The sequence below is a fragment of the Macaca thibetana genome, chromosome 8, assembly GCF_024542745.1.
Source record: "Macaca thibetana thibetana isolate TM-01 chromosome 8, ASM2454274v1, whole genome shotgun sequence".
Lineage (NCBI taxonomy): Eukaryota > Metazoa > Chordata > Mammalia > Primates > Cercopithecidae > Macaca > Macaca thibetana.
In genome coordinates this window covers 107,744,312-107,769,431 of record NC_065585.1, presented here as the reverse complement: position 1 = coordinate 107,769,431, position 25,120 = coordinate 107,744,312, and the positions used below count along the sequence as shown (strand labels likewise).

The 25,120-nt window shown below is 38.2% G+C and overlaps 1 protein-coding gene across 7 annotated transcripts in view; it reads left to right on the top strand.

Annotated features, from left to right (window-relative positions):
* UNC5D (unc-5 netrin receptor D) overlaps positions 1–25,120 on the top strand; it is a 573,216-nt gene that overhangs the window by 431,350 nt on the left and 116,746 nt on the right. The gene's annotated exons all lie outside the window — the stretch shown is intronic.

The following is a 25,120-nucleotide window of genomic DNA, read 5'->3' as shown; positions in this document are numbered from 1 at the left end:
AAAAATTATGGTATTTATTTCCTACGTGTATTGCACCATCTTTGAAGCCAGGGGATATGTCTCCTAGTCTCTTCCATCCCACTTAAGACTGGACAAAGTACAAGACATGTTGTAGGGCAGGTGCTCTACAAATAGACAGGCTGGTGGTCTGCAAGTACCCAGATGCTGCATAATGATGTTACACATAATAAATGATAGATGTTGCATGATGATAAAAAATAAGAGCTGATGTGATCAGGTGGAGAAAAGTTAGGAAGTGACCTTAAAGGGAAGAATTCATGGGTGACTTAGTTTTTAAATGTCTGATTGCATAGAAAAATGGAAGTCGGTGTGATAGTTCACGTGGCAGTGGAAGTAGGATACATCAACAATGAGAATGGGAAGTGGAGTGGCATTTCTGAGTGGCTGAGACAATGTAATGCTATACATTTTTATCACACTTTGCTATAGTTTTTTCCCCCTTCTTGGGCTGTAGGAACAGAAGTAGAAGCTGATTTATGAGTTGAGAGTCAGTACGGAGTGTCAGATTTCTATAATGAGATCGTATATTAAATCTAATGAAGGGAAAATATGCTTACTCAAACCAAATGACAGCCCCGTGATTAAACGTCTCAAGATCCCTCTCTGGATTTGTTTAGACAATATAGCAGGTAAAGTGACCTCCTCTTCTCTTAGGTTTGAGATCAATTTTGTGAAATGAAGACTTATGTCTTTGGTTATTACCATGACATAACAATATGATCATGGAAACAAACATGAACAAGGTAGAACTAGTAAACTAAGTGATATGTTGTGGGCATGGTAGAGGTTTGTTTGTGTTAATCACCTGTTGTTACATTTTATGATGACTGCTGACTTCTCACAGCAATTCAGTTCTGTTCCTCTACTTATTGTTTGACTTGAATCTTTAAGGTTCATCTGTGCAAGCACACATATGTATGTGCACATGCACACCCACACACATGCATCTATGTGGAGGTATGAGCTCATGTGGCATCTTGAAGGTGATGGTGATTTAAATGGGTCTTGTCTCCACAGCAAGTGCGTGTTCCATGAGAATGGCTTCTAATTGGTGCCTCTGTATTGCTGATGTAATTGCTAGAACAATGGAGAAAGTGTTATGAAAAGCATGAATAGTAATCACACTTTTGCAGAGTCAAGCCCTGAAAAGCTTGATATACCCAAGCTATAAGGAACCCCCCTTCCCAAGGCCACCACTACCCATTCTTGGGAAGGAAAAGAATAGAGCAGCAGTCAGCTCCAAGGACAAGAACTGGCCTGAATGAAGAAAACCATTTAAGGGGTATGATTTAAGGAAGAGTTCACTTCCCAAAACTTCCATCCATTTCCACCTAGCCTTCATTTTCCCATTTTTGCCTGAAATTTCACTACTGGAAAGTCATTCCTTACATTAAACCTTTTTTCCCAATTAAAATGCAAATATCCAGGGGCTGTGTCATTTATGTACTCTCCTAATTATTTTCGGATCCTACCTCTGTAGGCAGAGCATGATAGAAATGGAATGATTAAGGAGCATAGGGAGAACAGGGAAAGGATGAAACATGAATCTAGAAGAAAAGGTTTTATCTATTACGGTTTTGCCTAGAGCTGGTCGTATAAAAGGAAGTAAACTGGATGAATGTGGTTTTCTGTTAGTAACTTCTTCCACTCGCTGTTAGTTGCTTCACAGCTATTTTCTTCTTTAATATTCATGCATTTGAGGTCTGTGATCTGTAACCATGACTTCATGGGTATTTAATGTTGCCACATGCAGATACTTTTAAGAACGATTCCATTAAAGATCATTTTCTCCTGGAGCATTCTGTGCTCTCTGGTGGTGTTTATCACCCAGCATTTAGTTTTGATCCCTGTAATGTATGCAGAACCAAAGGCACCCCTTCATCACTCTGATTCCACTGGGAGTTAGCTTATGTTGTAAAACAAGGGAAACGGGAAAGAAGAGAACCAGAGAGGAGCAGAGTTGCACCTATATGTAATCCATCTAGATAAAATAATGCTATGGGACTGGTCCACTAGGGAGGAGGAGTGGGAATAAGTAGAGTCCCTCCCCTTGGGGCTATTTACAGCAAAGTCGGGCTGACAACCACCTGCTGCCGGATGCCCAACTCTACTGGATTCTAATTGCTCTTATTCCATAAAACCAGCTTAGAGCAAGCCACTGTACTCCCTCTCCCTGCAAATCTCCAGACCTAAGATGTGTCTTTAGAAGTTTCAATCACTAGCTGAGGGTCCTAGATAAAGGTGGACAATTTAAAAATGACTTCTATGCCGGTCATGGTGGCTCACACCTATAATCACAGCACTTTGGGAGGTCTAGCTGGGAGGATTGCCAGGAGTCAGGAGATCGAGACCAGCCTGGGTAACATAGTGAGACCCCTTCTCTACAAAAAAATTTATTTAAAAAACTAGCCAGGCATGGTGGCTTGTGCCTAGAGTCCCAGCTACTTGGGAGGCTGAGGTGGGAGGATAGCTTGAGCCCAGGAGTTAAATCCTGCAGTGAGCTATGATCATGCTACTGTACTCTAGCCCAGGTGACAGAGTGAGACCCTGTAAGGTTAAAAAAAAAAAAAAAAAAAAAAAAAAGACTTGTAAATTCCTCTGGCAATTATTTCAGATTAAATGCTGCAAGAACATTCTATACACAGAGTTGCCTCAAACAAGAAATGTCTATGGGATTCATTGATGCAGATGTAGAAAGGCGTTTATTGGAAAGGGACTGGCATACTGGATGCATTGGCCATTTCTAATGGTTGAAATAATGAGACATCCTTTGCCGAGAAGAGAGAAAACGGCATGATCTTGGCTCCATGTCTTGGAGTAGGCAGCTTGGTTCTAATGTCCTCTTTGTTCCTGGTTTCCTTTTAGGTTGGTATCCTTGAGAGAGATTTTGTGGGGAATCGCCCCAGTCTCAGGAGGGTTCAGTAGAAAGAAACCATGACACAAGAGAAATCTACTACTTTAAGATTGATATCTGCAACGATTCGCTTTTCTTCCTGGCCTTATCCTGCTTTAGGCTTAATGCCAGTTTCCTTAGCCACCTTTTCTACATTGATCCTTATGTCAGATTCTAGAACCAATCCCCTGCATTACTGGGAAAGCTAAAGAGTCTTAGGTCAGCCTGTTCATCATGCACAGCACATGGGACTTCCTGTCAACTTGGAGAAAAGCTTCCATCTAGTTATCTTTCCTGCCTTATAGCATTTTACCACTTTTGGTAACCATCCTCAGTTACAGGTGAACTATGTGTCATTTGATAAATAATCAAACTGAGAAATGTATCTATTTAGTTAAAGATGTTCTCACTCCACAGACTTCCTTTCTGGGATTCCTGATGGGCTCCATCAGTGAAACCTGGGACTGTCCTGACCAAGAGGGTACATTCCACTTATTGCCTGATTCACGGCGCTTCTCCTCCTGCCACTCCACATGCTGGGGCTAAGGAACTAGCATCATTTTGCCAACATTATCTTCTCACAGAAAAAATAGCAATGGGTTGCAAAATACGTTTTCTGATGCCAGGACTGATTACTCTCATAAATGTGTATCCATTCCAGCATTTTCTCTATGAAATGCCTAGGGAGTAAACTCCTTTGTATCTCTTATATTTAGTAGAGTCCAAAAAGAACTAAACAAAAGCTTTCAAAAAAAAAAAAAAGAAAGAAAAGAAAAAAAAAAAAAGGAAAAGAACTGTGCATAGTGGTTTAGACTGATTTAAGTGAAATCTGGTTCTATGATAAGAGGTGGTCTGGCAGCCCCATCTGTAGTTATACTCACAGCCTAGACCAGTATCGTAAAGCCAGACCTGTGCTTTATTGAAGTTGCAGTAGTTTGTAAAGCAGATGATGCCCTCAGGTGATATTGCTTTACTGCCAAGGTTGATAGAGATTGCAAATGTGTGGAAGAGAAAGTGAACAACTGTGTTTAGCTGTGATTTGTGCATATATATATATATATGAGCTTTGAGATGAGCCTTAGTTTAAAGCAAAATAAACACTGTCAGGGAAAGGGTTGCAGGGTCATGATAGGGACAGAAAGATTCACAGCCCAGAGCAGGTAACACTAAGTCTTCCCTGCATAAATGTATTGCACCCCACTAAGATTTTTCCGTGAGCAAATCTGGGCTAAAAATGAATAGCTCACAGCTCTAAAATGGAAAGTTATAAATGGTCACTCTGCAGTCACAAGTTTGTTCGAGAGGCGAGGCTTTTACTACTTAGCTGCTTTAGAACAGGGGTCCCCAGTCCCTACATGGGCCAGTATCAGTAGGTGGCCAGTTAGGAACTGGGCCCCACAGCAGGAGGTGAGCAGCAGGCGAGGGAGCATTACCACCTGAGCTCCGCCTCCTGTGAGGTCAGCAGCAACATTAGATTCTCAGGGGAGCGCAAACTCTCTTGTGAACTGCGTATGTGAGGGATCTAGGTAGCACGCTCCTTATGAGAATCTGTCTAATGCCTGATGATCTGAGGTAGAACAGTTTCATCCTGAAACCATCCCCTACCTCCCCCACCCCAGATCCGTGGAAAAATTCTCTTCTACAAAACTAGTCCATGGTGCCAACAAGGTTGAGGACCGCTGCTTTAGAGCATCATGAAGGGGGGTTCCTTATTACCAGCCAGTGTGTACAGATACACCAATGAATGAATTCACTTGAGGAGTTACTGATGCACACCAAATGTACTGCTGAGAGCAGAGGACAAACAGTCAACACATTCCTATTCTTTAGGTGGCTAAAAGCCTAGTAGAAAATGATCAGCTGATCTTTTTAGTCCTTCTTGGCTAAGTTTCCTTTCTGTCCTTATTCCAATTCAGGGTACTCTAGAAAATGATTCTAACAGCTCACATTTCTGCTGGTCTTAAACACTGAACAGAGTGACACCATTGATTGCAATAGCAACTGTGGGATTTGACAGTTTGAGCCTTCTGGCTTAAAGGTGGCATGTGAGTGTTCATGTCCAGCTAAAACTCTGCAGGAAAATAAAGAAGGTGTTCTTTTTCGGTAACCATGTCTGAGAGTCTGTCTGGCATGCTCTGGTGCTGGTGGTGCTGAGAGGTGTAAGCAGTGGTGGCATATGTATGTAGCAAATGCAGCAGTGATGTATGTATGTAGTGGTTATGGTGCATACATGTAAATGTGGGAGAGAAAGAGATAAAGACAGAAAAAGAGAGAATGATTTATAAAATGGGAGAAAGATTTTGATGGTAATTGTTCCCCACAAAATGCCACCATGTCTATGCTAGGTCCTGTGCACTTTGTAAAGTGATTAAAGGAAGTATGGAATGGTTGTTTATTTTGATGTGCCCTACTCACAGTAGTAGAAAGTTGCAGATGAGAGGTGATTGATTTGAAAATATGAGGTAAAGAGCCTCCTATAAACTTTTATTTTTTAAAAAGAGTGTGGTTTATATACTGAAAAGAACAGGCTATTAGCAAATGAGTTGCGACCACCAGCCAGATGTTGAACTTTTGTTTATTAAAAACTGGTTACAGTCCTGTCTTGCATCCAGAAAATCATTGATTGCCCTCTTCAAGGGGTGCTGACATTCCGGATGTGATACTTCTGATGTTTGTGTACTCCACTTACTGAACACAGTTGAAAGTCAGATATATTTAAAGGGGAGAATAGTTTCATCTTAACTCAAGAACTGCAGTTATTTTGTAGTTTGACCTGTAAAATTGTCACCACCAACCAAAAGCCCACAAAGAAGCAGTTTTCACTGACGATGATTCTACAGATGCTGGGGTAAAATGGGCTTTGTTCTCAAATCAGAAACAGTTTGCTGCATGTTGCTTGGATGTTTGTTTTAATTGGGTTGAGTCCAATTGCCTAAGTCAATGATTGGTTCTTGTTTGTTTGTTTGAGATGGAGTCTTTCTCGCTCTATGGCCCAGACTAGAATGCAGTGGCGCAATCACAGCTTACTGCAACCTCCAGCTTCTGGATTCAAGCAGTTATCCTGCCTCAGCCTCCCAAGTAGCTGGGATTACAGCCACATGCCACCACGCCCAGTTAATTTTTGTATTTTTAGTAGAGACGGGGTTTCACCAAGTTGGCTAGGCTGGTCTTGAACTCCTAACCTCAGGGGATCCACCTGCCTCAGCCTCCTTAAGTGCTGAGATTACAGGCGTGAGCCACCACACCTGGCCCAATGATTGGTTCTTCAAAGTGTCCCATACTACCTCAACAATGACATGTCCAAAAAGGCATTTGACCTTGAAGATCTGGACCCATTAATCAAGTTGCCAAAGCTAGAAACTTTTGAGTCATTTTTAGGGTTCTTTCATCTCTTCTCCCAATTTGTTTTATTTTATTTTTTATGTATTTAGAGATGGGTTTTCCTCTGTCATCCAGGCTGGAGTACAGTGGTTTGATCATAACTCAAATTCCTGGGCTGAAGTGATCCTCCCACTGCAGCCTCCCAAATAGGCGGGACTACAGATGCTCACCGCCATGCCCAGCTACTTTGTTAAGTTTTTATAGAGACAGAGTCTTGCTTTGTTGCCCCAGCTGGTCTTAAACTCCAGGCCTCAAACCATCCTCCTGCCTTGGCCTCCCAAAGTACTGGGATTACAGATGTGAGCCACTGTGTCCAGCCTTTTCTCTCATTCTAAATTATCACTAGTTATCAATGCTATTTTTTGTGTTATATCTTCTCCAACTTAACCACATTGTGCTATTCAAGCTCTCATCCTTTATCCTCCTTAAAGGAGTTACGACTTCCTTTCTGGCATCTCAAACCCCCAGTGTCACCTGTCACTGTCTGCCTTGCTGTCAGAATGAGTTTTCTTAAGCAGAACTCCTTTGGTTCCTCCTTTGAATGGCTCATGAATGCCTTCAAGGTTGAATGTAAGCCCCTTGAGTGGCATGCAGGATCCTGTACAAGCTGCTGCTGTTCTGGTCTCAATCCCTTTGAACTGTTGATGTTACACCCAAATGAGACCATGGGTTTTGGATATCTGCTACCAGATTATTTTAATTTATTGCTTTCTACTTTTACAAAAAGCTTTTCATCCTCCCGTTTCATTCTCTAGTTTCATTTCATCCTCTAGTTTCATTTCATCCTCCAGTTTCATTTTCAGCCTCCCAAAAGCCCATGAGGTAGGGGAGAGAAGGTGCCTTTTTTTTTTTTTTTTTCTTTTTTTTCATTTTGCAGAGGAAGAAAAGGGCTTTGATCTCATAGGGACTGAATAGGTAAGCATTAAACAGAAGTAACTCTAAATAATGTTGATGTAAATTATTGGATTTATGAATTATCTGTGAGGATATATAATGTATACATTTATGTTCTAGCATATTACTACTTTTTACCCTGTATTTGGTTAATTATGAACTGTATATCCTTTTCATATGTACATTAATCTGTTCATATATACATTTATTTTTCACAAAATAAATAAATATGTAATTCCAAACTTGTTTATATATATATTTTTTGACAATTTTGATCATGGTTTTCCCTTTTGAATGGATTATTAGGGATATTTCCTTCTCGAATGGATTACTAGGGATTGACTGTCCAAGTGCCCTCATCTCAGGGTGTTCCAAGTTTTTCAAAGTTGGAACATGTATTTGTTTAATGAAAATAGCTTTTTTCCCCTGCTTATAAATCTATGACCACTTCCTCCTTCAAGCAATATTTTATGGTGGAATGAAGGTTGCATGGGAATTTAATTTTTTTTGTAAATGTGTGCCTACAAAGAAATAAGTAATATAGAAAGGTGGATTTTTAAAGGCAAATAAATTGCTAAATATTTTATCTATATAGGCATCACTAAAGTCAAATAATAATGAAGGATCGGAGTGAGGAGAATTGTGGACTAATCCGTACACTGCATTGGAAAGAAGTGTCTTCCCTAGCGATATTAATAGAATATTGTAAACTCATTTTAGTACCAAAATTTAAATTAAAAACGAAGGAGGGGGCTGTGGAATGGAAGCTGTTGAAAATCTCATTTTCAGCAAGTTTAAAAAAAAAAGTCACAAAGGCAATTTAGTTTATTTTTTAAACATTCCCTGTAGTGTTGTGAAGCCCAAACCACAGCTCTGAGCTAGTTCATAAAAACCAGAATGCAAAGAGGAGGAGGATAAACTGGATAGAAATAAATAGAAAACTGTCCAATTTAATTGACCAGGCTGATTAAGATGAGAAACGTAAACACCCTCCCCAAATGAGAAAATGTTAGATGTGCAAAGCGACTTGTTTTTGGATTCCTCTTGGAATGTTTGTAACTCATGAAACTACCTGTGTTATTTAAAAAATAGAAACAGAAATGAAAACTCAATTTGGTTAGTGAAATTGCATGGTCAACTGAAGTACCTATGACATGTAAAGGCAATGTAATTTCATTTAAATTTCCTCTTGTGGATTTAGAGCCTAGAGTTTTGATACAGTGGTTCGTTATCCATGATCCACCCTGTGTAAGATTATGCAAAAATAAAATAATTGTCTAAAACAACTAGGGGAAGATAGCTGGGAAGGCAAAATGTAGTATGAGACTTAGCCTGCTAGGCGTCTAGAAATAGATTGGTTTCTAGTTAATACATTATAGAACTAAAAAACAAAAACAATATAAGAGAATTTGTTTACTTCTTAGAGACCCAGAGCTTTAGACGTTTTTTTTTCTTTTTTTTTCCATACTTGGAACATGCATTCGTTTAATGAAAATAGCTTTTTTCCCCTGCTTATAAACATAATATAGATTGCAGAAAATAGGATGGTCTAAATTACCATAAAGTAGCAAACAACTTAGAAATCTCAGCGGCTTAACACAAGAAAGATTTATTTTTCACTCATGCTATAGGGTCATCACAGTCAGCTGGATGCTGTGTTTCATGACACTCTTACTATAGTTTCAGGGCTGATGGAGTAGCCATTTTCCAAAACATTGTTAGCTAGCTGTTGTGGCAGAGAGAGGAAGAGAAAAGTCTGGGGGATCTCAATACAGGAAACTGACTTCTTTGTCCTGGAACTAACAAGTTTCTTCTACTGACAACTAGCCAGAGCTAGACACGTAATCCTGCCAAACTACAACGGGGCCAGCAAATGCAATCTACCTGTAAAACAGAGAGCCAGAAATACTTGATAAGTAGCTCATACAGAAAATTATAGCCATCTAGGAACCTATAAGAAGAAAATATCAATCACCAAAATTTTTAAATAACATTTGTTGACCTACCTTCCAGGTACTAATCTGTATCTTTGAATGTAGACATAATAACAGGACAGTTTGTTGATCTGCTTTTTGTGCTCAAGAATGTCCCATGGAGATATTTCCAATTCTATTATGATAGAAAGGCATATTTTTTTGGTGGTTGCATAGTATTTCCTCTGAGTAAATGTGCCATAATTGATTTAATCGAGTGAAGAACATTTGGTTTGTTTCTAATTTCTTCACTACTATAAACAAAGTTGTGATTAAAGTTATTCTTAGCACATATCTCTGGATCTTTTACTAATGATTATTCCACTGGAGTCAGTGGAATTTTACATTAAATGATAGAAACATTTTCAGTTTTGATAAAAGTTGTAAGATTGTCCTACACAAGGAATGCACTAATTTAGATTCATCAAAAGTGAATAGAAACTTCTGTTTCTACACTTTGGCAAACCTTAGATTCAATATTTGCCATGACAAGTAATATCTCATTTTCATAGGTAAGGATCAATGACTTTTATAGGTAAGTTCTTCGTTTGTGTTTTTCCTCCTTTACGTAATCTATTCAAGTACTTAGATCATCTTTGTTGGAATTTTATTTCCTATTGATTTTTGGGTGCTTTTTATATATTACAGAACAGGCAGTACATACTGGTTCAACATACTGACCATTATTGTTCTTATTGAATGCAAACTATCTTTAATATCATACTTTATGTTGGTATAACAACACTTTGTCATGCTGCAAACATTTTTTAAACATTTTTTCCATATTTACAATTTTTTCTATATAGAACTTTTAAATTGTAATAGTCTTTATGGCTTCTCGTTTTTATATCATGCAGTAAATCCTTCCTCATCCTAATATTACAAGAATATTTATCAATGCTTTCTTACAGTACTTTTGTGGTTGCACTTATTACATTTTAATATTTTATGTGTCTGGGGTTTGTTCTGCAGTTGTGAGTGAGTTAGAGATGCCACTTTATTTTTCAAGAGGACAGTTGACTCTGGAGAAGTTTTAGTGAATATTGAGAAAACAGAGTGGGAAAGTGTAGTTTATTGTTATAATTATTTGCATTAAAAATAACGAAGATGAGTGGAATCCTTTAAACTGATTTTAATTAACATACTGTGGAAGGAGCTTCTTGTTGAAGTGGAGCCTGGCACCTTACTCAGACTCACTTCTCACTTTTAACTCCAGTGCTAATTTTCAGTACTTAAAATGTTTTTTTTTTCTTATTTTTCATGATTCGTGAATTTCTAATTTGTCTCTTACCTTACAATCAGCATATTTCTGCATCCTCCTCTTCCCTTTCTTGATCTTAAGGTGCTTCTTTTCTTCAGGATTGTGTCCTAACCCACACCCTCTCCACTCCCACTTCTTTCCATTTTACACTTTTTGCATGATTTCAATCTGTCTACAGTTTCTGATAGAATGTATGCTGAAGGCTTGAATAAATATGTTGAAAAAGTAGTTGAGTAGGTCTGGAGCTCATGACTTATCTGTGTTGAAGAGATTTATTTCAATGCCTTATGTGCATTTTAAACTTAACTATATGCATCATTGAATTAATTATTCACATCCTTAGCCTATTTTTCTATGGCCACGTTTAGTTTGATCTCTCTTGTTCTCTCTTTTTCTCTTTCTTCATTTCACTCTATTGATTTTCAGGGTGCTCTTTGTATATTAGGGACCAAGCTGATAATCAGTCAGTACCTACCAGTACAGCATTCAATAATGACATTTTTACCTGGTGTTCCCTATATCACTTGTCTAAGTTGGAAATATGGGTGCCAAATTTTGATGCCTGTCTCCTTAAATCTAATAGCAAGTAGGTTACAAATTTCTATCCATCCTATTTTACCCCCTAATTCCTTAACAAGATTCTTTATACACATTATAAACCTTCCATTCAAGTCACTATAATTTCTCCCTGCCACTGTTAGTGTCCCAATGACCTCTCTTTTGCGAGCTGTGCCTGCCCCTCCCCATCCCATGTGTTCTATACATTATGTCAAAAGTGATCTTTTAAATGTAATATTATCACCAGCCCTTTAAATGTTTTCAGTCAATCTCTGTTTCTCATATGATAAGTTTCAAATATTTTAATGTCAAAAAGGTAAGGAAATCATCTCTCCCTTTCTTATTTATGCAGAAAAAAAAATCCAAGTCCAGTTTGACATGTTGAGCTGAAAGTACCTTTGAGGCACACAAAAGTAGACACTGAGTAGTAAGTCTCTGAATACCAGAGTCTGCAGCCCAAGTGGGTGAATGAACTGAACATGTCATTCTGGGAACGTTCAGTGTATGACCATGAATGACAGGAGTCTGCATATGATCATGTGGGGAGGTGTTTTACAGTGAGATGTGGAAGAGGGCCTAAACCTGAGATTTGAAGAAATACAACACTGAATGTTTCAATAGAGAAGGAGTGGCCAGAGTGGGAGGAGGAAAGAATATACGGTATTATAAAAACAGGTGAAAGAACGAATTCAAGAATAGCCATCGTTACCCTTAACAGTCAAATAAGAATACAGATCAATGTGCACTCAATGTAATAGCTTGAAAATCCTTAATGACCTTAGCAAGACCCATCGCAGTGATTTGATAGAATGGATATGATGATAAGGGGTGAATATTTGGTAAATAATTCAACATAGATTGGCCATGAAGGGAAAAGAAGGATTGTGTTTACCTATTTTTTAAAGATGGCAGAATTTTGATTCTACTATGAAGACACATGTACATGTATGTTTATTGCAGCACTATTTACAATAGCGAAGACATGGAACCAACCCAAATGCCCATCAGTGATAGACTGCATAAAGAGAATGTAGGGCATATATACCATGGAATATGCAGTCATAAAAAGGAATGAGATCATGTCCTTTGCAGGGATGTGGATGGAGTGGAAGACATTATCCTCAGCAAACTAACACAGGAACAGAAAACCAAACACCGCATGTTCTCACTTATAAGTGGGAGTTGAACAATGAGAACACATGGACACAGGGAGGGGATCAACACACACTGGAGCTTGTTGGGGGATGTGAGGGCAAGGGGAGGGAGAGCATTAGGACAAATACCTAATGCATGCAGGGCTTAAAACCTTGATGACAGGTTGATAGGTGTAGCAAATCACCATGGCACATGTATACCTATGTGACAAAGCTGCACATTCTGCATATGTATCCCGAAACTTAAAATAAAATAATAGACGGCAGAATTTTGAATATGTTGGCATATTTAAGTTCTTTGATGTTCAGTTATTTTTAGATAATAAAAACATAGTTAACGATGTCTAACTCACCAAGTGGTTCAAGATGAGAAAAAACCTAGAATATTATCTAACACATCTAATACATATTGGACCATCAATATGTATAAAATGTGAGTCTCCCTTCTGTCCCTTTTCTTCTCCTCCCCTTTTCCTTGCCCCACCTCCACTGAGTTCACCATCCTTCATAATAGTAAAACCATTGTGCTTAGTTACAGTGGAAATGCGTTTTTGTCTGTCTTATTAATCTGTGATCTCCCGAGTGTCGCTGTTATATTTGTTTCCTTAATTGCTAGGCATATTCTAACATAAATGTATCATCTCAGCTCATTAAGTGGAATTGCATTTTCAGTTCTACAATTTGAAGACCAAATCTGTTGACTCCTTTTCAAAATATGTTGACTTGATTTTATTCTTTCCAGGTTGGCAATGGTTAACAAAGCAACAGGTTACATTTATAATGGGAAGCCAAATGAAAACAAATAATATGAACAGCAGTGTGTCTACCTTTGTATTGTAATAAAATAGCACTTGATTTCTGCATAAAGAACTTTTGTTTGGAGCAGGTAATGACAAGTTTAGTCACAACTTTATTCCTAATTAGTATTTTGGAGAGAGCACAAGAGGCAATGTGAATTCCTGTCTAAAATTTAAAAGCACTCTCAGAACTGCTGATCTGGATAAATAATCCATACAAGACTTTAGAGTTTGAATTTGGTTGTTTTGCAGTTGTTTTATTATATTAAGCATGATTTTCAAAATGTTTTTCTTCCTTCATGGTGACTTTGTGTCTGTCAGCTGAGGGGAAATTTGGATACAGTGTCTGGTAATCAAAGGAACAGAAGATGAATAGGTGTAGAGTCTTTTTGGTTTTTTTTCAGGACGATTAACTCAATGGCATCTACCTGGAATATAGATGCACTTTGCTGTTTTAATTTTGATAATGCTGTAAGCTGGTCTCCGATAATTACCTTCTGTAATTGGAACAAATTTATAATTATGCTAATTCATTCTTAGCCACCCAATATATGGAATCCAAGCTCATCCATATGTGTCCCTGCATTTCCTTTGGAGATCATTACATTATTAGCCTTTTACTCACTGGCAGAAATATTTTTATTCTTTGTAGATTTGATTTCTCCAGTGGTACATGTACATGTATGTGTGATATATGTCTGTGTATCAATAATTGTAGGTAACTCAGGCATCAGCTTTTAACACCTGTTTATGTATCAACATTTGGAATCTTTAATGGTTTAGTAAGATTTTCTCAGCACTTGAAGATATATTACATGGTAACAGGAACAGGAAATGAAAACTTAATATTCTCACATCATCACTTTAAAACATTATTTACATACCTCAGATAATGGAGGGAGGGGGTAAATGTGAATACAGAAGCAGTTTTCAGTGCCTCTAAAAGCCAGCTCCTTATAATCTATCTTAGAGAGGTCTGCCCAGCCGAAAATAATCCTTTAAGATGAAAGGGCACATCACACTATGTTTCAGATATCAAGCTTTGGCATCATCTTCTAGGTGGTGCTTCACTAGAGATTCAAAAGCAGATTGTTTCCCCCTTTGCAGATGGAAAAAGCAAAAGTAGAAGTAACAAAGAGCAAGATATGTCCCACTATGGAAAACACAGCTGAAAAGCAAATGGCAGCATGTAATCTCCCTTACAAGCCGTCTTTGGATTACATCTCTCTCCCCATTCTTATATTTATGTTTCTTCTGTTTAATGTTCTTTTCCTCTGATCATCATTCTGCAAACTCTTTACATTAAAGTAAATATGTTTCATTCTTTACTCATGACAGTGTTACAGTTTCAGTAAACAGTGGATGAGGATGTTCACTTTCCCAGAGACCATTTACTTGTCATAATGAATTAAAAAAAATAGTATGAGACTGCACCTGACTTTCACAACTGAAGCGGGGAAAGTAAAGGACAACACTGTCTGACAAGAGACACACAATGTCAGAACATAAAGTTCCGTAATCAGTATTCAGGCTTCTGCAGAGGTACGGATGTCTGTCATTTCATTCAGCAGCAGTGAGTGTCATTCTGTCTGTGATCATGAGGTTTTCTATCATGTGCTTGGTTCTGCTGCAATGGCTTCACAATTAAGCTGAATTTCTGTTTCCTTTTGTGATGCATAATCAGATAACTGGAGCTAAATTGAAGAAACTGCAGTGTAGGTGGCTTTAAAATCAATCTGTAGAGCCTGGAAAGAAAAGCAAGACAAAAGGGGAAACATGATAGTACTGTTATAAATAACTTGAAAGAAATATTATCAAGGAGAGAGGAGAGGACAGGTGACATCTAATCTGAAAGTGGCAAAGCAAGTAATGGCCTAAACTAACATTAGGCAAGAATATGTCCCATTGTGAGCAGAGAAGCATCACTCTGTAACGGTTCAGTCCCAGTGAAGACTTATTAGACAATGCCAAGTCAAATTAGGCAAATTTTAAGTAGCAGCTTTTCATGTAGTCAGTAAGAAGCCTAAGAACATGACCAATGCCTTGTGGTAGGAAAAAAAAAAAAATATTTGAGGGCTACTAGTTCTAGTGCTACCATTTCCCAAGCATATAGCCTTAGGCAAATCATATAATGGGTAAAATGGGAAGCATAAGATTTTCTTTGCCTATCTTGAGGTTGCTGTGAGGATCAAATAAGATGATGTATTGAATGACAAAATGTTCACATGCGAGTGTAAAGACAATAGCCGACAGCACTGTGGTTTTCTTTGCCTTTTCCTCATGATCACAAGATTGCTGCCATATTGTTAGAATAACATTCATGTCCAGTAGAGTCACAAGAACAGAAATACCAGTCCCTTTTCTCAGAAAAGCAAATGCTTTCCTCTAAGTTCCCCAGTTGACTTAGATCCAGTAAGCTTCTTAAACAATTTTAACACATTAGGATGTATCGCCACAGCAGGACTTCATGGGTACATGCTGCACTCATATCTACGCAGCACCAAAAGCAAAATCAGACCCCAGATGATGTTCAGGGGGCTAGCTTAACTTCTCATGACCTATCTGTGGACAGATACTGAGCTTGAGTAAGTTTTTGATGTCAAAATAATTCAGGTCACATTCTGAACATTTGACAGTAGTGATATAACTGGAGTGTGTGCATTCAACTGAGAGCTGTCCTTTAAATCACCCACCTGAGAGACAATACCCTTATTCTAACAATGTTGCCATTCCCAAGAAAATTGTTTTCAATTCTTCCTTAGGAATGATCATAAAAATCCAAAATATGTTTTCAAAATTTTCTTCAATAGTGACGAGTTTCTGTATTTCAGTGTAATTTTGCAAAGAGTCAATGGTCGTTCCACCCAAATCTAGCAAATGATAGGATAACTGAGCTTAATGGATAAAAGCAAGACTTAAACTTGGAATGAATTATGTCTCTCTATGTGTGTTTATGTGTATATATGTGTGTGAGTATGTGTGTTTTGTGTATGTGTGTGTATATGTGGTTTAGGCAAGGTACTTAACATCTGTGTTTCTTTGTCTGTAAAATGGAGGTGATAAAAATGGTATATTCCTCATAGAGATTCTTTTAGGATTAAATTAACTAACACATGTATAGTGCCTAAAAAGAGTATTTGGCACATGGTAAGTGTTCATGAAATGCTAGATATCATTATTAGGCTGGGAAATAATCCATTTGATCAAAACTCACACTATAACCTAAAGCGAATGAGAAATGTATTGGTTAGACCAGCGTCCTGGCATGTGCGAATCCAGAGGCTTCCTCGTGGTTCCTGGAATCCCATCTTCACCTCTGCCTGGTGCAGGCTGTCCCCACCTCATGTCCTTGGGTGCCGTCTCAGTTCAGCTACTCAGCAGCTGGAATGCAGACCTCATTCTTCTCCCCATTTTCTCACAAAAACACAATCAGTCTTGCTTTTTGTAAGATGCTAACTTGACAAAAGCTTTGAGCTTATGTAGGGAGTGATCACGTTGTGAATTTCTGTGGCCTTCAGCTTTTTCCTGGCTCTACCACTTATACATCTCTAATAGACCTGTCTCTCTACCCTGTCCCCTAGATATGGTTGTCTTCCCAAGACATTTTTTATTATAGTGTGAAAAAATATTTATTACTCTAATATAATTCATAAATCTTAAGTGAATATGCGAAATTCAGTATGAAAAATGTGTAGCCATTATGAAATATTAGTGGCTCCCAGAATATATTGAAGATCAGCTCTCTGAGCAGTCGCACTCTTCTAGGTCATTTCTATGTGCTCAACTCTGGGAACTAAAGCAAAGAATAATGGACCCCTCCCTTACCCCATCCATAAAATACAGTTTGAAATTTTCTCCTATGTGTGCATGTATGTATACTGCACCAACCTCTAAATCTGCATGGATAGCAATTTGGGTTAGCACATTTATTCAGCAGGTACCATTGAACATCCTTAGATGGGAGATATTTGAGATATTGTTCATGTTCTTAAGGAGCTTGCTGACAAGTAGAGCAGAAAGAAAATGATCACAGGCAATGGGATGAATTGAGACACTTTAGAAGTCATAAAGCTGAGGCTGCATCTATAATATGTATGAACAACTCCATTTGATACCAAGTCTACCATATCCCAAGAGAGAGGGCTGGGAATGAAGTGTAGGAGCACATGGTAGATCATACCAATTAATGGGTCTGATTTGCATTTTCCGTGGGATATGACGGTAGATTTTTGGGTTGGTCCAGTCTAGAATTCAAAGGTCAAGGGGCTTCAGGTCCTGCATGTGAGGAAAGCTGTATTTTAATGCAGCTTTCTCTTCTTTCTAGACTAGTCTTTGGGTTTTTTGTTTTTTGTTTGTTTGTTTGTTTTTTCATTTCTAAAGGATTAACAACACCACACTCCTCATTCTTTTATAGAACATTAAGAACAAGAATAGGAGCATGAAAATTCTCACATTGTCTGGTGGAAATAAACATTTAGGTGTAAGGTTTATGTATATACATACTAGACGTTCTTAATAAAAGGTCAGAGTAAGTGACATATTATGACTCATGCAGACATAGTCATATGTAAGCCAGGTCTCAGGTAAGATAATCTCCCACAATGCATCATTCTGTTCCCCTTCCAGTGGAGGCTCCCTCTCCAATCTGACTACATCATGCTGCCTATTGGTGAGAAAACTAGAAGCTCATCAGTTGCATACCTTCTGTCCCCAGCTAACCAGAATGATTGATCAGGAACCTGCTGTCTGGCATGAAATCTAATTGTCTTTGATGTTCTGCTTTTCCAGATTTGTTTATAAACTGGAAAAAAGTCCACAAATCGCAGACCATCTGTACATAACACTATGCTAATGAATGCTGGCATTCTGAAAATCCATAAGCTCATTACCTCTAAGTAACTAGTTTCTTTGCATGTTCTGAACTGGGATTATCTATCTGAACCAAATAAGTAGAAACCAGATAAAGAATGGTTCATCCGAGCGGTGAACGCCTCCAACAACCTTCAGGAATGTTAAGCCTCTCTGTCAAAAAGATGAACTCTTGGCAGCAGGTCATGTGTATAAGTGATAAAAATGTCTGTTAGCCACAAGGTGGTCAATTTATTGATCCCATAATGCTAATTTGAAAATTTGTATTGCTTTTGTTAAGAGCTTAATTAGGGATTTACAGTGTAGGCAATTTATTGTTAAATAATGTCTGAACTCAGCATACATGCAAACCCTTATCATACCTGCAGAATATTGGATATAGGTTCAAAAGTTATGTGCTTGCCAGTCATTTCCACGAGAAAGCCATGAGAGTGGGTAGTAACACATATGCACCATAACATTCATGGATGGTTGGGGAAAATGATTTAGTGAAAGGAAATTAAATCCAGTGTAGGGCATTGAGCTCCTCTTTGTGATAACATTCACCAGGGGTCAGAAGTCTGGTGTATTGTGGTTTTTGTGGAGAAGGGGGGACAAATCTACATTTTTCTTATGAATATGTTTCTTTTTTTGGTCCTCATAATATATTTTGTAATATATGGGTCATCATATAAGAATCAAAAAATATTACATTGAAATAAGCATCTCTGGCTTTTCATGAAAAATATAAGATCTGGCCACACTGTGCCTGTATTCTCTCATGGTAATGATAGTCTGACCCTAACTAGTGGCCACGCATTTACACAGGTCTTGCGGTCTACATTTTGCCACAGTCATCACTTTCCTATAATTTCTGATGCTAAAGATAAATACTCTGTAAATTAAAGACCACCGTGACACATGAAAAGCAAAAGAGATTATTAAGCAAAAATGAGTTCATTGTCATTTTTCATTGCACTATCATTTTTTAAAAATACCCATGCCTTTGTCTAAAAAGACAGAAAATGCCACATTTTTAAAGAAAAATGAGTGTGAGCTCATTCCTCTGTGGAAACGAAAAACAGTCCCTTGTCTTTAATATGCAAGCAGTGCACGTGGAGGTCTCGTACCCACCACCACTTCACTAATTTATGTTACCTCCCTGGCCCCCAGGAACATTGCAGTTTGCAACTGCTGGTGTAGAGAACTTTTTTTCCTATTTTATTTATTAAACTGTTCTACATTAGGAGCACTTAGCTCATCAAAAATGTTTTAAAGTTTCTCTAAGTGACAAAAGCATAAATTCAAGCACAATTTGTCACTTTTATAAGCCCAGAAAATACCAAACTGATTTCCTCATAAAGATCCTGCCATCAGTTAAATGGATAAACTATTAGGTTACGAATAAAAAACCAGTTCCACAGTTAAGTGTCTACTATGTTGACTGTTTATAGACATAATTGGATTGAGGGACCCGAGTCATAACACCATAAACATCAAGTATACCAGCATGTGTGTGTGTGTGTGTGTGTGTGTGTGTGTGTGTGTGTGTATATATATGCTGATATGCTGGGGTCTGTACATATGTAAAAAGTTACTTGATGCTTACCTATCATTTCCATGAGAAAGCCATGAGAGTAGGTTTTCATAGGGGGTGTGTGTGTAGGTGTGTGTGTATGTGTGTGCATGTGTATATATATGTGTGTGTGTGTGTATATGTGTGTATGTGTATATAAATGGTGTGTGTATATATGTGTGTGTGTGTATGTATATATATATGTGTGTGTATATGTGTGTGTGTGTGTGTGTAGACAGATACACACTCATACCTAGGACACCTTATTTACCTTATCGATATTTTTCAAACTATAATTTTGGAAGGCCTAGAAGCAGACCATAGTATATGTCCATAGTGCCTGTGAGTGATTGGGGGTAGACCGTACAGCAGGACCAGCTCATATGATAGCACAGGTTGTGCACCAAGCATCTTGAGCACTCATCATTTACATTGACAAGGGAGGATGTGAATCGTCTCTTCTGGAGTTGTGCAGTGGGCCTGGCATGACCAAGTTTATGCATGTTAGGGTCCCTCACATCTGCAGTTCAGATACCTCGCTTCTGCATCAGTCATAATATCTTCCCTTTTTTAATCCTCTTTTTCATTTTGGGTTTCAGATAAGCTTTGAATTGAAGAAATATTCTGCAGCTAAATATAAATTTGAAAATCACTGTGCTACATGATAAGTAAAAGAGATTTTTTAAGCTAAAGTAATTTGTTTTTAGATTATGAAAGATTTTTACCTTGAATTTGCCATAATTAACTACCAGAAAAAAAGAATAATTACCCCAGTTAAGACTTCTATAAACACTGCATTCTCTCCCAATGTTTCTGCTAAGCATACATATGTTTATTGTTTTTGTTTTGTAAATTTATGATAACACTAAACATAATTTTATATATTTACTCTTTCATGTATTATGACCACTTTTTAATGTTTTTACTAGTTGATACCAGGACTTTTAACGTCTATACAATACTAAATCAATTGTTGAGTCCCAATTTATTTTTTGAAAGCTTCATTATTTGTCATGTAGCTTTGGCATGCTTTTTCTCTTTCCTCCTTGCATCCTTTCTTTTTTCCTCTTTTTTGTTCTTTTCTCTCTCTTTTTTCTCTTTCTTTCTCTCTTTCTTCTATCAAACATAATTTTTTGTTGTTAAACTTGCACCCTTAATATTTTCTTTCGGTAAATTCCTAAGCACGTAATGACAAGTGCAAATGATATAATTATCTTTAAGACTATCAAATAGAACCAGGCACTGTGATTCATGCCAGTAATCCCAGCACTTTAAGAGGCCGAAGTGGATTGCTTGAGCCCAGGAGTTTGAGACCAGCCTGAGCAACATAGTGAAACCCTGTCTCTACAAAAAATAAAAATAAAAATAACCCGGTGTAGTGGTGTGCCTTTAGTCCCAGCTAGTGAGGAGGCCAAGGTGGGAGGATTGCTTGAGCCTGGAAGGTCAGTGAGTTATGATCACACTACTGTGCTCCAGCAGTAGTCTTTTGAGACATTGTCTCAAAAACTAAAAAAGGAAAAAAGACTAGCAAATGGAGGTAAGCGTTAGGAAGAAAATCAAAGCAGGAAGGGGTGGGGCTTACTATTTTTGAAAGGGTTGTTAGGTAAGGCCTCTGTGAGGAAATAGCATTTGACCTGAGAGATTTAAATGCAAAGTGGGATTGAGCCATGGTACCACCTATGGGAGAGTTCTTCAGGGCAGAGGAATCAGTAGGTATGAAGGCTCTGAGGTTGGAACTTGCTTTGAACTTTAGAAAGTTCAAAGGGCAGGAAGGAGTACAGCAGGGCTAAAGTGGAGTGAGCTTGAGGCTCTGAGATGGCTAACTCACAGAGGGTGCTAGACCTCACATAAGGATTTTGTTAGCCTAGAGGTTTCATTCTAAGATTCAAAGCCACCGAAGGATCTCAAGCTAGAAAGTGGCATGGTCTCATCCCTTTGTAGAACATCAACTGTAGAGGTCAGAAGAGAAGCCACAGACAGACCAGTTTGTGAAGAAACCACTGCCAAAGTCCCAGAAAGAAGATCATGGTAGGACAGTGTCTTAGTTCATCCCTTGTTGCTCATAACAAAATACCCGAAACTGGGTAATTTTCAAGGGAAAGAAATTTATTTCTTACAGTTCTGGAGGCTGAGAAATCCAAGGTTGAGGAGCTATGTCTGGTGAGAGCCTTCTTGCTAGTGGGGACTCTGGAGAGTCCAGAGGCGGCACAAGACATGGCATCACTTGGCAATGGGGCTGAGCAGGTGAATGTTCCAGGTCAGGTCTCTCATCTTGTTGTGAAGCCACCAGTTTCCCTTCCATGATAACCCATTAATTCATTAATTAATTCATTCATTCATGAGGGGAGAGTCCTCATGATCTAATCACCTCTGAAAGGCCCCACCTTTCAATCCTGCCACACTGGAAGTAAATGTCAACATAAATTTTGGAGGAGACAAATATTCAAGTTGTTTGGAGGAGACAAATATTCAATATGTTGTCCATAGCATGGTATCAAACAGTAGGTGAAATGTTCTCTGGTCTGCACTCTCAACAAAAAACAAACAAATCACTAAAATAAAAACTCCATGTGTGTTTGAGAGAGATATTTTAATCTTGACTACTTTGGTAGGAAACATACTGCTCTAACTTCTAACTTATTAATTATTAGACTTTATTCTTAGTGCTACATAATATTCAATTGTTTAATTGTCATGTGCTTTGTGGATTTTTTTTTTCATGTATTACATACTCATCTTGATGCCAGATTTACTGGAATAGGTTTTTATCATCAACTTAAATGAAAGTTTGAGCATTCATATTATTTTTACTCATACCATTCATATTATTAACCTTTTATCTATCAAATTTATGGCAAATATTTTCCTAGTTTGTTGGCCTCATTCTTTTGTGCATGATTTTATTTTTCTTTAAGTTTTCAATTTGAAGCAAGTTTCTACTTGACGGTTGTACCTTTAATTTTCCTCTGAGCCAAGATTTCTTTAGGATAGCTTTTCTTGATTTCCAGGTGCTAGGACTCCTTTAGTTTCAGTCTTCAGGAGCACTGCCCACAGGGCTCTCTCTGGCTATCTACTGTCTATGAATAATTTATTTATGGGTCAGTGCCAGACTTTCTCTACTTCCTGACCAACTGTTTGAGGAGAGGTATGAAAGAAGAGGACAGCTGAGCTGGGGACATAGGAGAAGTGTTTGCTAGATGCTACAAATAGCAAATGTAAGGAATTAATCAGAAAGCAGGCAATTTGCCCCTGAATTTCTGACCTAGGAGGAGAGTGGAGGTAGAGCAAAAAAGTTCCCAGACCTGCTTTAAGCTGATCAATTTCTTCCTTGCAGTGATACAAGACTGATGGTAATTTAAAAGACCTAATTCTAGTGACTTTACAGTAAGGGTTACACCCTAACATCAACTGTAAAGGCAAGAATAGAAGCCACAGACAGACCAGTTAGTTAAGAAGCCACTGCAAAAATCCCAGAAAGAAGATCATGGCAGGGCGAGGTCTTAGTCCATTTCTTGTTGCTCATAACAAAATACCCAAGACTGGGTAATATTCAAGGGAAAGTCATTGTATGGAGGCAATATGACTCTCAACTTTTATATTTTGGTGAGAATGTAGATTTACTTATCTCTATTTTACCTACTCATTGTAAGATCCAGTGAAAGAAGAGACCATCTTGGTTTTGTTCACCTAGTTTAACCTAGCTCAGTACAATCTCTGATACTCAACAACTGTTTAGATACTTGTCAAAGGAACAAATGGATGGCTCTGAAATAGGCAATGGTAGTAGTGAATGGACGACATTGTGTCACAGGCTGGTAGTCATAACACAGCTGTGTTATAAAATTGGTTCCATTGCCCTACTTTGTTAAACAGAGCAGTGCTTTTTGGCTCTGATCATTGTTAGTACCTTCCAGGCTGGTGCCATCAGGAACCCCAGGACTTGGTAGTGAGATTTGCATTTTTACTTCATTGTCTGGTACCACTCGGCTCTACAGCTTTTCTTTACGTTTACTGTAATTCTCGGATCTCTTCTTTGTGCTAGTTGGTATCATTTTCTTTCAAATTAACCTCTTCTAAAGTAAGTTTTTGATGGTGATGATTTGGGGTATTTAAGCTCTCATTTGTGGGGTGGTACTCTGGGTAAGTATGGAAGGATCCTTATATGTCTTCCCCTGGTAAATCCCTTTTTACAAAGACAAATCATTGTTAAATCAAATGATTATAGAAGAGATGACACTTTTTTTTTTTTTTTTGAGATGGAGTCTTGCTCTGTTGCCCAGGCTGGTGTGCAGTGGCACATTCTCAGCTCACTGCAAGCTCTGCCTCCCTGGTTCAAGCGATTCTCCTGCCTCAGCCTCCTGAGTGTCTAGGATTATAGGCACATGCCAGCAACCCGGCTAATTTTAATAATTTTAATAGAGACAGGGTTTCACTGTGTTGGTCAGCTGGTCTGCAACTCCTGACCTCGTGATCTGCCCACTTCAGCCTCCCAAAGTGCTGGGATTACAGGCATGAGCCACCGCACCCGGCACAGATGACACTTTTTATTGGTGATAAATTAGAATTCTTTAGACTTAAGAAATGAAATGAGGTATCTTATTCTAAAACCAGCTTTCAATGAGCTGTGCTTGTGGTGAGCAGAGTATGATGAAATGCCCCTGATGTGTATGCTCCTGTGTGACTTCTCTTTGATGTCATCACGGCCATTGCTTTCTGTAATAAATGTCAGTTTTTATGTGTCCGTTAAATTACTGTGTTTTACCTAGGCTGATAACTAGAGCTGAATGGTTGTTGTCAAACAAGAGATGTGTCTAGTGCTACCAAGGGGCACTAGAGAGTAGAGATGTTGCTTAGATATGGAAGCAGAGAGTGAATAAGGAAATAACAGATCAGAGGAAAGTGGCATGTGATGAAATAGAGGTGCTCAGGGTGGTGTTTCTCCATTTGAAGTAAATTGAGGATCCCAGGAGCAGAAGGCTTCCATCTGTGTCTTCCTTTTGTGTTCAAGGAAAGAGAAGTTTAGACCGAGGATAGGACCAAGATAAAACTGGGAAGAAGAAAATAGGTTCTTCGGCCTCTAGGAGATAACACATCAGAAATGGGAGTAGTCTGTGTTCAGAGGATGGGGAAGGTGAGCTTCTCCAGAAGAGGGGCTGGGCCTCAACTGTGTCAGCTACCTAACCCAAGTGCTAAATGTCTCTTCGATCACTGAAGGAGTAACATAAATGATCACCAAAGAAACTTATCTCAAAATCTACAGAACACTGAGCTTTAAATTTAAATCTGCTTGTGATTGCTCAAAACTATATTACTTTAACCTTAGTACAATCTCAAACCTTTATCAAAACTTGTTTAAATTCAGGCATCTTGACTTAAAACCTTGTCTAATAATATCCTCTCAACACAAAATACAAGTTTTACATTTATATGTTGATTTTCCGAGCTCCACTTTGGACCAGTTATTGAAATATCATCATCATCATGAACGTTGTAATGAAATGAAATGGCCTAATTGCAGTCACCTCTTTTCTCTCTTTCAGTGCATTTTTAGAAAATGGGTCAAAGTCAATGTAGGATATTTGTGTTCTTTTCCTGCTCCCAGCTTATTAGCTTGAGTATCCATTTCCTGAATATAACCAAATTTACCAAATAAAAGGGACAGGATATGGAATAAAGAAACCAATCATTGCTGTTGCTCCATATTTTAGATACATCTCTCTCCCATACCCGAATCTGCTCACCTTTCTATTCTGATTTTTTTAGT